At 38.7% G+C, this 15,863-nt stretch overlaps 1 protein-coding gene across 1 annotated transcript in view; it reads left to right on the top strand.

The window, feature by feature from the left end:
* LOC306874081 (F-box/WD repeat-containing protein 7) overlaps window positions 1–15,863 on the top strand; it is a 153,406-nt gene that overhangs the window by 104,639 nt on the left and 32,904 nt on the right. The window lies entirely within an intron of this gene.

The following is a 15,863-nucleotide window of genomic DNA, read 5'->3' on the forward strand; positions in this document are numbered from 1 at the left end:
GTGTCCTAATGATAATCACAGTAATGTACCACCGTTTCATTATTCTCATCACCTCTAGTAAATATTCATATAAGTCTATATAGAGTTTACTCACGAGTGGCCAGAAGGAGAGCACTACAACCCTCTGGTTGGCCAGAGCTCTCTTCGTGTTGCCTGGCAACCGTGTACAGATAGAGGGAGGTGGACAGCGTCCTTCTCGCTGCCGCCCACCGTCGGTGTCTATGGAGTGAGTGAGATCCACAGCCCTCCCGCTCTGTGTGTTCATCAGAGTTTTACCGACAATGAGCAAAGGATTCAGCCAGCCTCTTCAAGAAAACATGTGCTACGGTCCAATCAATAGAGCAGCACAACCTCAGTGGTATCTGCTATATGTTAGATCTCACACCGACACGTTCCAGCAGATGAGTATCACAAGGAGCAGAGGAGTGGGTGGTCGGCTCTGTACTTTTTACGATTTCTCTCGTTCAGAAATATTTGTACTGTGTACCCTTTGTTGTTGAGCACTTTAGGGTGCGCGCATCCAGTTATAATACAATGCCCCAGGGCTGCTTATTTACAACCTTGTTAAATATCACTGCTTGTGCATCGAGAGAGAGAGACGAGATGGAAAACAAGCTCACCGACAGGGTTTTCCATCCCTCAGACACAATGTCTTTGGAGGGAGGAAACATAGTGTTTTTCAGGCCTCTTTTCTCTGGTCGTAGCATTCAGGTTGTTTTTATTTCTCCCTTTCAGGGGGCCGTCTGTGTTAGAGGGCTTATTTGTTTCCTGAATGACTAATCGGCCAAGTTCATGCCTGAAGCAACGGTGCTGAGAGAGCCGTTGTTCTGAGCGCTGCCAGGGCGGGCCATGTAATGGTGCAGCCCAAGCTCTAATTTACATACAGCTGTCCTGGTGGGCAGGTCTAAGTGCAGAATGTCAGCACAAGGGAAAAGCTGTTACCTTTCATGTACCTACATGCTAAGGTGGTGCGGTGTACATAAAGGCTAATCGGCTCTGGGAAGTTAAGCCGAAGGTTCAATTAAGGGTTTGTTGGGTAAATCCAGTTGACCAATACAGCACTAATATTGAAGCATCCATTGTTACATTAGTAGATTGGCACCAAATAAAACTGATTTGCCATTTACGGTCTTAACACTTTTAAAACAACTGTCATGCTGAAGTGGATTTAAAGGAGTAATTTACACAAAAATGGAAATTCTGACATCATCCTTCAAGTTGTTCAAAACAAGAATGAACTTTTTTCCCCCATTGAACATAAGGAGAAATTCTAAAGAATGCACTGGTCCTTTTTCATCCCATTACATTAAATGGGGACTGGAGCAAAAAAGTTGAAAGAACAAAGTATGAAAAAATAGTTGATTTGTGTATGATGAACTGATCTTAATTTAAGTCACTGTTCACTGAATATCTTAACATCCATCCTACCTCCTTACTGCATTCATGAGAATGATCTGCTTCTTGAAAATACAATCATTTTCAATCTGTTTTCAGTGAATCAATGGATTATGTTCATAAAAACAGGCTGAATGATTCAAGACTGATTTGTTTCTCTGGTTTAATTCAGCAGCTGTGTCTAAAATCACATTAGTGATTCTTTATCATATTCGATGTGCTCGAAGTCTAAAATTCATCAAATAAAGTAACTGTCTTTTCAAAAGGCTTGGAGTAAACCTCTAAATTCAAATAGATTACTTTTACAATGCCTATGTATATTTTGAGCTTGAAAATGTTGGTTTTCCTAGACTTTGAATGGATGGACAACAAATGCTCATACAATATTACAAAAATAATAATAAATGAAATGTTTTTGTTGCCAAGATTGGTTTTAAGAGACATGGGGGTGAATAAATTTAAAAAAATGGGGGATGGAATCTGATATCGCCCCTATTACCCTTTATATAGTGAAATATTTGAGATGGCTGCCATTTGTAGTTGTGCCTCAAACCTCAAAACATTACACTTTGTATTAAGATGTGATTTGATCGATTGGATCACAAGTGGACAATGCTAAATACAGGTGTAAACGGTGTGAAATGTTTTGAGCTTGCCCACTTTCGACCACTTCCAGAGGTAGTCGAAAATGCAGGCACAAAAGACCGCTTACTGACCTAATACAGGCCTAATCATTGCGAGACGTACAAGGACGCGCACTTATCAGTCGGGATTTTTCTAAACTTTGAATTGGGGAAATCAGAAGTATTACTTTCTGATAAAACCAAAATGAAACCACAGCAGTAAGTACAAGCAGACGTAATATTAATACGCAATAACTTTTGCCCTCCCGCTCGTGTTTTGATGGATCCGCCCATTTATCCTTCTCTTGATGTAATCAGCACCATGGGGGGTAATCTGGTCAGAAGTGGACAGAAGAGATGGATTAAAAAACCAGGTGTAAACGGGTATGTCTCCATTGTCCACTTGTGATCTGTCGACCAAAACGCATCTTAATACCAAGTGTAAACAGGGCCATAGTGAACCTTATCAAGTGCACTCATTCAATCTTATGATGCCCCTGAAAATGAGTAGTCTATACAACAAATGTTCCTCAACAGCTAGCTGTTACAGAATATCCATACAATGTGAGTGTCATGCCAAATTAATTACTATGTCATAAATTGGATTTATACAAGTGAATATGAATGTGCAAGACTTCCGATTTATTAGCTGCTTTAGATAAATAACTAGAATAGTGCAGCAAATGGTTAAATTATTTGCATGTAACCAGATCCTTTTTGTTCAGCTAATATAATTGGAAGTGGAAGCCTCACACATTCAAGTTACAAATGGCCGCACACTTAATTAATTTATCAGTTTGGTATTTTCCCTTATATTCAGAGTGTTCGTGATTGATTTAGCAAGGGATGGTTCCTGAACAAGCCCATTGATTCAATCCTTATCTACCCAGCCCCCAAGACAGCGGTGTGGAGCAGTGATTATGAAATGAGAATATGCAAATGGTTGTGATATCAGCCTCAGCGTTATAGATGATTTATCTCCTTTCATTCAGTGCATCCTACATGGCTGTTTTTAAATCCAAACCTGTCCAGTGATCACTAGAAAAAGCTGCATGGCTTTGGACCGAAAATCAAGGAATCCTCCTACAGAAAATTGACTGCCGTTGTCGTATGAAAGCAAGACGAGCAGTCGACAGAGGAGCGTCTATTTTTGGGAAGCTGTTCTAACCTCTCTTTCTGGCTCCCTGGATCATGTAGTGTCTTATTCTCAGAGGAGGGTGGCCAGCTGGCGTAAAAAGATGCTCTCTCTTTGTGGCAAAGCTGATGGAAGGAAAAGGAAGTCATGTTTGTACTCAATCTATCTTCAGTAGGGCAGCTCTGTACACTGCGCCAGTGCATGCTTGAGTCTTTCTATACACACGTTTATTGACACTTCTTGCCTTGTTGGATCCTGTTGGACTTAATCAACAACTCTGTAGCCAAAAGCAAACTGAGGCCTCGCAGTGCCTCCGGCTGAGCGGGAGAAAGCACTCGGGTAGCTGCATAGACTGCGTCACTGACCCAGCATCTCTCATCACGTAAAGCACCACGTTCAGTTTGCATTTCTCAGCATGTACTGTAGAGGGGTGTGGTCAGCCCAACAAAAACTCCTTGATCAGCATCTCTAATTCAGGTCTGCTGCAGCTGCCAGCGTCTATGAGTGCAATTGTGGTGTTTTATAGTGTCACTTATGGATGGATGATAGAAACTTTATATAATCCCAAAAAACTAGCTGATGAAAGAAAAATAATGATAATAATAATGAAAAATAATTGAAATGCATATGAAATCATGATGCAAATATGCAATGACTATTTTAATTGTATAGTTTATGCAGATGCTGATTTAAAAACTATATACAGTGTATATGAGTGTATATGTAAATAAAGGTAGATATATACAGTATGTATATATTTAGATTTTTTTTTAAATAGTTAAATATATTAAAATAATAAAATCCTTATCATCTTACTTTGAGTGGCAGCTTGGGGTTAAATTATGAATATTCAATTAAAGTTATCAACCCCAAAGTGAAGATGGATAGGTTTTTATTTAATTAATTAATTTCATTTTAGTAACATTTTTTAATTTGCATCTGAATGATAAGGTGCAGCACTCTTATTTTCGGATGAAAGGAAACATTTGTTTTGAATTTCACAGTTTTGTTAATGGTCCACTTCTTTAATCATTAGATGTGATTCAATAAGAATACTCAATAAGATTTATTTTCTGTGTCTCTAGTACTTAGCGTTTCATTTTTTATTGAAAGAACATTGTGTAAAGGCTTTGCCTTACCACTATGTTAATGTACTTTGACATGAAGTATCATTAGGAGTCTAAGAGGTTTTATTTTTAGCAGATGCTGGAGTCTGAGAGGAACTGGGCAGAGATTTGAACATGGAGACTTTTAGGATACAGTCATAGCTTCTTCCAGAAGATAAATTTATGACTAGATACCCGTGGCTTTAACTTGTGCTCTTTATTCTTGTTGTATGGGATGCAATTTTATTAGCTTCCGATACATTCATCCCTGTAACTTTCCCAGCATTACACAAAACGCCTTAAAACCAGCATAAATTGAAGTATTATTTTACCAAATCTGAATAAGCTTATCCACAATCCCATTGCAACCCTGGAAAACCCAGAACAATTTAGCACTTCGGTGTAGTAAGCTTCCTTATTAGGAGAGGGTACAGACACGGATTTCCCAATTTGATTCTGAATCACAGGCTCTCGATTCTGTTTGATTCCAGTTTTAATACGAGTCATTTGGGTATTTTTTAATTCTAATTTCAACTGGCCTGTTTTTTAGTTTTTACATAATCGCAACAATTTTGCATTGTGACTGATTTCACATTATCTAAAATTGTAATGTTAACAACAAAGAGGAAATGTTAAAGAACAGGATTGCATTTTACACATTCTAGTTTAACATTTTTAACCAAGTAATTGTAACATTTATTTCACCGTCCCCCTTTTTTCCAACAGTGTCACTTAAGACAAAGTAATTATGCGGTTAAAAGTACATAAACCTGTTGGCAGTTTTTTTTAAATAGAATTAAAATAGAAATGATTAGTGATGACCTCTATTATAGAATAAAGAAAATATGACTGTCTTATCAATTGGTTATACGTGACTTCTGGCTGTTTGAAGACTGTCATGGCTGAGCAAGAGAGAAGACGGGCGCAATTGGTTTGCATTCAAGTCACGATATTTCAAGACCTCAACAAACTGATCCAAGACAATGGAAGTAGTTCATTATATCCCAGCTCTCACTCAGTTTCAAAACGTCTATTTGTCCTTATTCTGGTCTCTTTGCTAGCATACTATAGAAATCTTGAGCTCATACCTACATTCCTCAGTTGGTTTTTGAATGCCACCACCACAAAGGAACTTTTAGAAACTACAAGACCTGGTCAAAGCCCAATTACTGAATAAACAGAAACTTGCACCTTTAATGAGCAATACGTTCCTTTTGTTATCGTTCATAGTAGGACCTCAAAGCAAGCGGTGTTAAACACTGCGGCATTGCAGTCTTCCAGCGATCTGTGTGGTCTATCTGGACGAGTGTTTCTCAGAGCTGTTGGATTCATGAGAGAGGATGTTGATGGGGCAGTTCTGGTGAAGTCATGCGTGTTAACAGGGATACATAACCACGATTCCCCATGGGTGACCGTTTAGAACACGAGGTGGCACGCAGTTCCTCTCCAACCCTAGACTCCTTAAGAATACATGAGCACTTAACGTTCTGCTGCCAGTGGCAGACATCTATTATTGATGATGGGCAGATTGCTCCCTTGAATAATATAGGACTCTTTTGTGTTGTTGTGGACCATGAAGCCTGTCTATGGAAGTGTTAATGCGGAGAAAATCTTGACCCGTTCGACTTTGCAGAGAGAACTTCTGCAGCCTCTTTGCTTCCCGTTGCATTTCTGAGATCATTAAAAAGAAAAACAAGTTATCTAACTGCTTTTCTCTAAGCAATGTAGTATATGTATATATATGTCTGTCCTGGGTGGTTTAAGGGACTGTTTAGATGGATATCACAGCGGTCTTAATTAGTGAATTTCCATCCCCGTGGTCCAGCTGTTTCCTTCAGCATGAAATTCAGCAGAAATTATAATTAAGTTCCAAAAACACCCCGAAGCAGGGTGTGACGAAGCTTTTTTTTCCTTACACTTTTTTTTTTTTTTTTTTCAGAGGCCCGCATTGCCCTCTTTCCACCTTCTCGCTAAAACCTGGTTTATGCAAGGGTCTATGTGCAAGTGATGTCATTGAGGCACTCATGGAAGTGTTCATTGCTTCTTTAAGGATGTGTTTGCATGGTTGCGCACTTCTGATTTTTTCTAACAATGCAATTTGGTCCTGTTAGACAATTTCAAAAGAAGGTGGGTCAAAGTAGCTGAGTCGGTGCATTGTAAAGCACCAAGCTTTTTAGTAAAATTGCTTTTGCAACCTCTTTAGAAAGACATGAGTTTGACCACTACCTTCTGTACAAAGAATAAAAATCTCCAAACAGTATTCTGAACTTTGACTATTTACCCAAAAATATGTCTACTCTGTTAAAAAAAAAAAAAAAAAAAACGGTGGTAAACGGAAGCTGTGTTTGCCAGAATTTTGCCGTGAAAAATATGGTAGCAACACATGAAACTGAAATAGTGCAATGAACATTAATTTAACGACATTAGACGTAACGTACAACCCTAATGTACAAAACTGAAGATGAAACATTTAAAAAAATAAAAAAAAAATTTGAAATGTAACACATGGAATTCTGGGAATGTCAATTTACCTACCTGATCTCATGGCATAAACGTACCGTAAACGTTTGCTGGTCTGCTGGTGTTGGTCCATTGTGTTTTATCAAATCCAGAGTCAATGCAGCACTCTGGATACAGACCAGAGATTTTGGAGCACTTTATGCTTCCATCTGCTGACAAGCTTTATGGAGATGCTGATTTGCTTTTCCAGCAGGACTTTAGCACCTGCCCACAGTGCCAAAACCACATCCAAGTGGTTTGCTGACCATGATATTACTGTGCTTGACTGGCCAACAGGCCTGACCTGAACCCCATATGGAATCTATGGGATATTTTCAAGAGAAAGATGAGAAACCGTTAATCCAACAATACAGACGAGCTGAAGGCTCAATAGTGCCTCAGCAGAGCCAAATCAGGAAATCACGATGTCGGCTCAACATCGCGATGTCTGTCAGCCATCGGCGATGGACGGTGGCATCGTCTATCGGCCCAACCCTAATCCACCTCTTTCGTATGATCATTGACCAGCAAAAAAATGTATTTACCTGGCTACGTAAATGAAGTTCAGCAAGCTACTCACTCCTGTTCTTGCTGGTTCAGTTAGTGTTGTCTTTGCATTGCTGTTTGTTATTTCTGAGAATGTTGCAACCATGAAATTCATCCAGTCAACCCAAATGAGGGCTCTGTGCTCTGCACACAGTCTGTGGAGTGTCATGCAACACGTCAAACAAATGTACAATGTATTAAATAACGCATAGGCTGAATATCTTTATCATTGCTTATTTTCATCTTGCTCTCTGACTCAGTGCCTCGTTCTCTCTCTTTGATCGCTACTTTGTGTTCCTCCCTTACTTAAACCATCACCCGTGGTATTAGGTTGGGATAACCAGCTCATGTTTTTTTTGCAGTACACACAGACGGGAAGAGCTGAGAGGATTGTGTCTCTGCTCATGACTGACTGCTCTCTCAGCCCCCTGGAGATGTAACCAAACACTTGATATCATCCTGTTAGCGACTGTCACTCTTTGTCCTGCAGGGCCAGACCAAGAGTAATTACTTCATCACACTCACATCTTGACCCAGAGTCACGGGTCTCTCTTATATCCCATGGGACAACAGTTTGTGCCTCAAGTGATTAATCTCGCTCCAAATTCAAACCTTGTATAATTAAGTCCTTTATGTGCAATTAAAAAGTTTGCCTTTCAAATACCAGCTTTCTTAGCAGGTCACACCGATTTTTAACGTGCTTAGAGGCTTTGAGCTGTTTTTCTGAAAGCCAATTGAGATAACTGAGAGAACGAGAGCTCCTCCAACCCCTGAGGCCTGTCCTGAGGCTCTTGAGGATCCTGCTTATGTTTACTCTTTCTGTTTGCTTGTGGTTAGCGTTTTAAACCTCCGCCACAGGCACTGCTCCATAATTGAGCTAAATCGGATCCTTACTATTATTTTGGAGTCGCGCCTACTCTATCTGGTGCATTTAAATGAAGTCATTGTAATAGGTTTTGTTTGTTGGTAAATATTTTTATACACTGATGTAAGCTCTGACAGCTGTCCACAGCTAAATTGACTGGACTTGAGTCAGTAGAAGAACATTTTGTCAATATTTGTGCAACCAACCAGAGCAAGAACACGATTCTATTCCAAATAGGAAAAATGATCATGAACACCTTAATATTCCTCTCTTAATCATCTAGTGTGAAAGTTGCAATGTCTTTCACATAACATCTGAGGACAGGCCAGCATTGCTGTTGTTACATCATCTGGCTTCAACTGACACACACCATCCAAAACAAAAGTCAAAAACCGTTTGTTTCTTTGCCAAGCTGTTTCTTTTTTTATTTCTGGAAGACAGCAACCAGTAGTACATTTAGTTGTGATTGATTTTTCAGGTATTCTTCCATTCCTCATTTCAAAGGCTGGGCTGTTGTTTTTATGAAAAGCACCTTGTGGTGTAAGTTTGACACTGATATCTGAGCAGCTTTGGCACTGCTTTCTCACGGAGGAGTAAGATTTGAAAAGGTGAAACTGGTTCAGAATCAGCGTCAGCGTACATGGATATGAAAGAGCTGCAATTGTGGTCTAACCGCAATGTTAAGATCCTCCCTCAGCGCTGAAAACTATGTATTATACCAGCCCGACTGCAACGTCTGGAACAGGAGCTAGTGTAAGAGGAAACCCCTAATGACAGCAGCAGCAAGACTGAACATGCCCTCTGCAGTGAAGCAGGTTTACATGTTTCAAGCTAAAGGACAGGATGAAGACTTGTCCAGTAGTTAAACCTCTTATTAGGCTACACAATTTAGTCAGTTTTCTCAAGCTGGAAATGTTTTTCATTAAGTCGTGGCCTAATGGATAGAGAGTTGGACTTGTAACCCAAAGGTTGTGGGTTCGAGTCTCAGGTCCGGCAGGGATTGTAGGTGGGGGAGTGAATAACCAACACTCTCTCCACCCTCGATACCATGACTGAGGTGAGACCCTTGAGCAAGGCACCGAACCCCCAACTGCTCCCCGGGCGCCACAGCAATGGCTGCCCACTGCTCCGGGTGTATGTTCACTAATCACTACTGTGTGTACACTTGGATGGGTTAAATGCAGAGCACAAATTCTGAGTGTGGGTCACCATACTTGGCCACACACCACTTCCCTTTCCCTTTGGCTGTGATGTGTATCATACAGACTGATATAAAAGTCTGTTGATGGCTTTTACACAAGATCTATTCCACCTGCATTCCTTCCACATGAGAGCATCTCTAACTCACCTGTGGAGGCCATATATCACTCTAAAACGTGCAGCATAGAGCACAGCTACTTTACTGAAGTTCTAGCTTCTCCAGACCTGTACTCCATCAATTTGTCCACTTTAGAACAGGGCTCTACAGTGCGACCATTTCAGTTGAATTTGCGACTGAAAACTACTGCGTGCGACTATTGAAAAAATATTTAGGAGCACCAGTGCGACTGACCCGATCAGCATATTTGTGTTTGTGCTGAAGGAGATTTAAAGGTTTCTAACGTACGTGTTTTTGCAGCAATGAGTAATGCATCACAGACGTATTCTCTCATTATAACAAAAAAAAGTTTAGAGACCGTGTAAATAAGATTCATTGTGCAGTGTAAGGAGCTTCGTTGATTATAATGGAGTCTTGTGAGACCGCGATGAACTAAGATGAGTGACAGCTTTTAATGATTAAGGGAGTTTGCAAATGTGAAATTGATTTTAATACAACAGTTCATTAAACAAGAAGTTAATATTAAGTGACTTATATTGTCTGACTACAACATTATTGACTTTTTTTGCTCTATTTCATTGACGAAAATAGTTTCAAACAAAGTCTCAGCCGCTGCGCATCTCTATTCAAACACAGCGGTGTTTCGTTTATGAATGAACTGTGTTTTTAAATGAATCTAGTGAGTCAATGATTCAACTAGCCATTCATAAAGACAGTCACGTACTTCATTCCTGAATGAATCAGCTGTTCGAACGAATCAATTAAATGAATGATTCAGTGATGAAATCAGTGACATACCGCCACCTACCGGCAGTTTTAGTTTAATTTTTAAAGTAACTTTTCTGTTATTTAAATCAATTAATGTCTACATTCAAAATTGTATATTTAAAACATTAACCTCAACATGAATTTATTAATTTAATTGCAGTTATGCAACCTCTGAGCCTCATTAAACATCTGAAAATACATCTACAAGCCACTTGTGTTCTTCTGTGCCACCTCTGTTGTACAAATTTATTTCTTGAATACTGATTTCATTTGATTGGCATCTTATTCTACTTATTCTACTTGTTTTTATTCCGTTGTTTTAATTAGAAATCATAAAAAGCTTATAAATATATATTTTTCAATTTGACAGAAGATGACATACTTTTAATAAAGTTAGAAAAATGCCATTACAAAGGTAAAAACAAAATTCCCCGTAAATCACTTTGAGTCAAATATCACCTCGTAATGGGAAGGTTAATTTTTTAACAGAATTTCTGATTATTGATTTGAAGGTGCTCCTAAATTTTTGACCGTGCTCCTAAATATTTTAAATTAGGAGCACAAGCGCTCCTAAAAAGAAAAGTAAGCGTAGAGCCCTTATTTAGAACTCTAGAACATTAAAATTTTGCTCGGGTATCCAACTCTGGATACACTAAATCCATCACAAGAGTTTCCTTGGAGAAGACAAAGTACAACCGATGTACAGTGAATGTGCTAATGGAACAATCTTTCACCTCCCTCCATAAAGTTTATCATCTTCATTGAGAGAGCTTGTGTTTGAACTTGTAGCTGCTGAAGGGGATGTTTCTTTCATTTAGCTGTGAGCATGGCCCTGTTCAGTAGGGGTGGGAGAAAAAATAGATTTCCCTCTCTTATGCGCTGTGAGTCTTTCTACAACAATTCAACAAAATATTCAGAATCGATTCTGAGCTTGGTTATTTTCTTGCATATGTGCAAAACACTTTTGTGTGCTAGAGACAGCTGTATTCTGCTGGCTGCCAGTTATACGTAAATACACAACAGCAGATAAATGCATTTGGATCTCAAAATGCTTGTATAATGCAAAATAAATGAGAAAACAGTCAGTTATGTCTTAAGGACAGGACAAAACATCTGATATGTAAAAATAATTAGCATGAATGCAGCCTCTTAGTCTATAATGTTATCAGTAAAAATCAAACCGCAATAATGCTCTTAAATAGAAAAATCTATCGCTGTGCTTGTCTCGAAACAATTGTTTTGATTTATTATAAATTAGTAATTTTAAAAAGTACTTTTATAAGGAAATTTGAATGAAAATGTGCAAATACATCTGATGTTCAATGTTGGTAAACTTTTAATTCGTTTTGAAAAAATGTAGATCAAGAATAGTTTTGGAATTGGATTAAGATTCCAAGAATCAGAATAGGAACAGATTGTGAGGTGCCTAAAGATTCCCATCCCTGTTGTTTGGTTCACACAGAGGTTTCAAGACCACAGACTTCATGTCTCCTTTCTTCAGTTTTAAATGCATTCATGAGAGTACAAAACATTTTTAGTGGAGCTCCAGGTCTGTAATCTGAGTCTATTTTGATCTGTTTGGTAATCATCATTTTCTACATAGTGTTAGTTGACCTTCCATAGCTGACTACTTTCTCATTCTCACACACACACACACACTGTTGCAGTCACGGATAAAAAAAAAGTTTAAAAAAAGCGGTCACTTCTCAAGTGTGTCTCCACATAAACAAACAGTCCATGAAAAGTCAGCTTTTGAGACTTTTTAAAAATAAGGATAGAAATGTTATATCTGGACTTGTCTGCCATATCAGCACCATGTGACTCATCAGAGTGGGAGATGAAAGAAAATCTTCAGATAGAATATCAATAGCTACAGTGGCACTAGATTGCATCAGTTTACAAATCTATATGCACATGCTCTGAGCAGACCTTAGGCAACTGTCTTAAGATAAAACATCATACATCACACATTATGTGGGACTTTGCTGTCATGCATTGCCATTTCTTCACTAATTGTATTGGCTACAAGATTGACTTGTAAAAGTTAGTTAGTTTCAGAGTTGGGTATAAGTAATACAGTTTGGCTTTTAAACTTATTCAAAAAGGAAAAATGTTAAACTTTCATATTGTTAAAAGTAAGACTTTTCATATTGTTTCTAGCTGACATTGCCAGTTAGCTCTTCACGTCTCTTTCCTCATGTTACCTACACTAAAAAATGCTGGGTTAAATACAACCCAGCGCTGGGTAAAATATGGACAAACCCAGCGATTAGGTTGTTTTGACCCAGCGGTTGGGTTACTGCCCAGAAGGATGGGTTAAACATTTAACCCAAATGTTGGTTGAAAACAACCCAATCACTGGGTTTGTCCATATTTAACCCAGCATTTTTTAGAGTGATACATTTAACACACTTGGAGTGGCCTGAAAATCATCATCTGAAACCAGATCAGGGCAAAGACTTTCTGTGGGAATCTGCTATGCTAAAGGTCACTGCACCTTTGAAGAATCCGGTCTTTCACTGCAACATGGAGGGTCAAAAGTGGAGCTTTTAACAGTTTGCTCTTTCATGTTGTGCAGGACTGACTGTTGCCCTCATGTTATGGTTCACTTCAAGCTATCAAGGGAGGGAATGACTTCTCCTATTTGCTCACAGAATTACTATAAGGTCACCACTTCGGTTTTGTCAGATTCTCTAGAAGAAGGGTGTCCATTCCTGCTTCTGGAAGCCCAGTGTTCAGTAGAGTTTGGCTACAAGCTGCTCCAACACACTTATCTTAAAGTTTCTGGTGAACCCTGAAGACCTTGATTAGTTCTTTCAGATGCGTTTAATTAGGATTAGGATTATTAGTGCTCTGCAGGATAGTAGCCTTCCAGGAGCAGGATGGGACACTCCTGCTTTAAAATTTTAATCTTTCGCAGTATAAGGTATTGCCTTAGGCTCTTTTCTATGTCTTTAAGAATGCTGAGGGACCAGTCTGTAAGCAGTCAGTAACAGTTACTATAACTTAAAACATGCAGAGCTGCTGAACTTCACAAAAAGCTGGAAAAATAAAGCAGAAGCCACTGTCCCCACTAATTACCGTGCATTACCTCTACAGGCCTGGTAAAATTACAGTCCTCAGATAGGAAAACAACACCTGGAGTTTTTTGTAGTTCTCTTTCCTGCTGTTTTAAAACGTTTGCCCACAACCTCCCTTCACAAACTAATGGACATTTCTTTTGATTTAATACTTTACAGTTCTGCTGTCGATTGTAGAAGTGGAACAACTCTTTGGGGTTTAACAGAAAAAGTCTTGTAATAAAGAAGTCCTTTGTCTCTCTGTTGCTACCAACAAAAATCTATATTTAGATTTTACTCCATGATAGTCAACATATGAGTCAGTATGTTTGCAAAGAATTTATGACAGTCATATTGCAAGATTAGATCAGGGTGCAAGGGTCAGTGAGCATGTATGCTTGAATATTTTAGTTCTTGGAACAAATGAAGAATACATTTGCATGAATGACCCCAGAAATTGAATTGATTTCTCCCTATGTTGGGTGCACATGTCATACTAAATGGCACTGTGGCTAATCGAGAAAAACCTTGGTGAAAGACCATGGTGATATTCTCCCAACTCTCATAATGAAATTAAAGAGTTGAGAGACTAAGGCCCATCTGTGTTCATCCTGATTGTAGTAATTGTAAGAATTGCAGTTTCTGGATCCTGTTTAGAGGATATTTTGTAATAATATTTGTTACATTTCATTTGCGTTTTGCTTCTCCATCTCAGGTGTGTTGATTTTTCCTAACATCACTGAAGTAATTTCCCTCTGCTCTTCTATTCTTTACACACATCTGGCTTAATTTACCCAGCATTGTGGTTTATCCAATTCTTAAATTGGACAGTGACCCCACGATATCTGTGTGTATCATTTCATCTTCATCATTCACCCAACCATGAGGGATGCTGCCTGCATGTCATTCGTCGTGACCCAATCAAACATGATGGATCAGGTGATAATTGTCAAGTTGGAGGCTAAATGCTTGGGTCAGGAGCAGATGGTATCAATGTGCTTGGTAGGACATCGCAGTCCGCAGGCGAATTCATTAACCTCGATGTAATCTGCCCGATTGGAATGTGCGCTTTCTTTGCTTTGCCCATTCATAGGGAGGACACTGCCTGTCCTCCATTTTCTTAAAAAAAAGTCAAATATACAATGCCTAAATGTTTGGGAATGTTTTAGCAATTTGTTTCATTCATGCAAGTTTCTTGATTTTTAATGTTAATTTTTTACATTTTGAATGATTCATGGTCAATGACAAAAAGTTTCAAAAATGGAAAAAAATAAATAAAAAAACTCTAGTTTAAAATGCACGTGCCAGGTTCTTTGTGGAATCTTTGTTCATGTTCAGTTGATATTTTACAACTTGATCTCCAATGTTGTAAATTCAAATTATATGATATTTTAAGAAATGTATTGACCTTGACAGAGTAATGTTGGTCTTCAAGTGTCCTCTGGGTCATTATTTTTAGTACATATTTCTTCACCACATGATCATGGCGAACATTTTTTTCTGATGTTAATTTTTGTTAAATAATAATGTATGCAAAAACTGTCCAATAAGGATTTATTTTCTAAGAATTTAATTATTCTTCAGCATTTTTTCCCATCATTATGATGTTAAGACTGACTTTATGCTCCTAAAGTTAATTCAATTTAATAAATCCAGGCCAAAAAAAAAAAATTGTATTATGCTATTGGACTCATCCACTAGCTGTTTTAGCATCCACAAATTTTCTCAAGCTGTTCTCCTGTTTGCAGCATGTTCTTGGCGTTTTGCCTGCTCAATTTGTGATAGTGTCTTAAGGAATTAACATTTTCCTGGAACTAGCATTGCTAAAACAATATAACATTGTTGTGGGCCATCTATCATGTCTCGGGCAGGTCTTGTTGCCTTAAGCATATCTATATCATTCTAAAATCCATGAAATGGGGAGATAACAAAATGGACTTTGCAACCCAAGCGTTCCCAAGAAAGCACCTGTTTTTTGCGGTTTCATGTCAGGGGAAAGTCTCTCTCCATGGAGTCTGTTAATTCTCCACTGTGAACATGGGGGGGGTCTCTTCAAAAGACATGGGCAGGACCTTCTCACATGCCACACATTCTTAGCCACTGTGTAAAGTTCAGGAGGGTTTTTGTCTGAGGAGAGAGAGCGCTTTATACACACAAACTCCCAGTGACCCACCCCCCCAACATACACACACGGTCCAGTTTGTTTCGGGGTTGCCATAGTGATGTTCTAACAGTCGAGAGATAAGTCATCACACCTGTGTTTTTAGAAGAATTCCAACCAAAATACATCGTTTGCAATTAGTGAAGGACAGATAAGTGTTACTCAAAGAAATATCCCAAGTTTACCTTGCCATTTCATACAGGCATTGTTGGCAAGGTTATTGGCGTAACGGCTCTTTATAGCTGCTCACTTGCTCTCTAGTTTCATTGGTTTTAAGACAAAGATTCATTGGAACCTGTGAAAGATGAAGAGTTTTTCCTAGCAATTCATCACCAAATTGCTTGGAAACTTTTGACAGGTGCAATTTTGTCCCTAACACTTGGTCGCA

This window comes from Barbus barbus, assembly GCF_936440315.1.
Source record: "Barbus barbus genome assembly, chromosome: 8".
NCBI classification, from domain to species: Eukaryota; Metazoa; Chordata; class Actinopteri; order Cypriniformes; family Cyprinidae; genus Barbus; species Barbus barbus.